The sequence below is a fragment of the Eimeria mitis genome, genomic scaffold (assembly GCF_000499745.2).
Source record: "Eimeria mitis Houghton genomic scaffold, Emh_scaff909, whole genome shotgun sequence".
In the NCBI taxonomy this organism is placed as follows: domain Eukaryota; phylum Apicomplexa; class Conoidasida; order Eucoccidiorida; family Eimeriidae; genus Eimeria; species Eimeria mitis.
The window spans coordinates 12761-13297 of record NW_013576689.1 but is presented as its reverse complement, the minus strand read 5'-3'; positions in this window follow the sequence as shown (position 1 = coordinate 13297).

Below are 537 nucleotides of genomic sequence, written 5' to 3'. Positions count from 1 at the left end.
CTCAATTGGAGCCGCCGGAGAACTTTCATCTTTTCTTATACGACGGACAAATACCCCCAGGTAAACACCACCAGCAGCAGCAGCAGCAGCAGCAGCAGCAGCAGCAGCAGCAGTAGCAGCAGCACGTGCGGCACTAGCACTAGCAGCAGCAGCAGCAGCAGCAAGTGAAGCACCACCAGCAGCAGCAGCAACACGTGTAGCAGCAGCAGCAGCAGCAGCAGCACATGCACAGCAGCAGCTCTCCCACCACCCCGACAACCACCAGCAGCAGCAGCAGCAGCAGCAGCACGCACCTAACCAAAACAACAACAACAATAAAAATAATAAAACAAAAACATATATTGTTTGCTGCTGCTGCTGCTGCTGCTGCTGCAGGACCCTCTGTTTCTGTATTTCTTATAGCAACAAAAACCAGGGGGGCCCCCGGGGGCCCCCAAGCAGAAGCTGTTGAGGCGCTGCTGCGTACGCGATGGCCAGCAGCAGCAGGAGAGCTGCCTCATCACTGTCTTCGTCGGGGGCCCCCCATCATTGATGGGG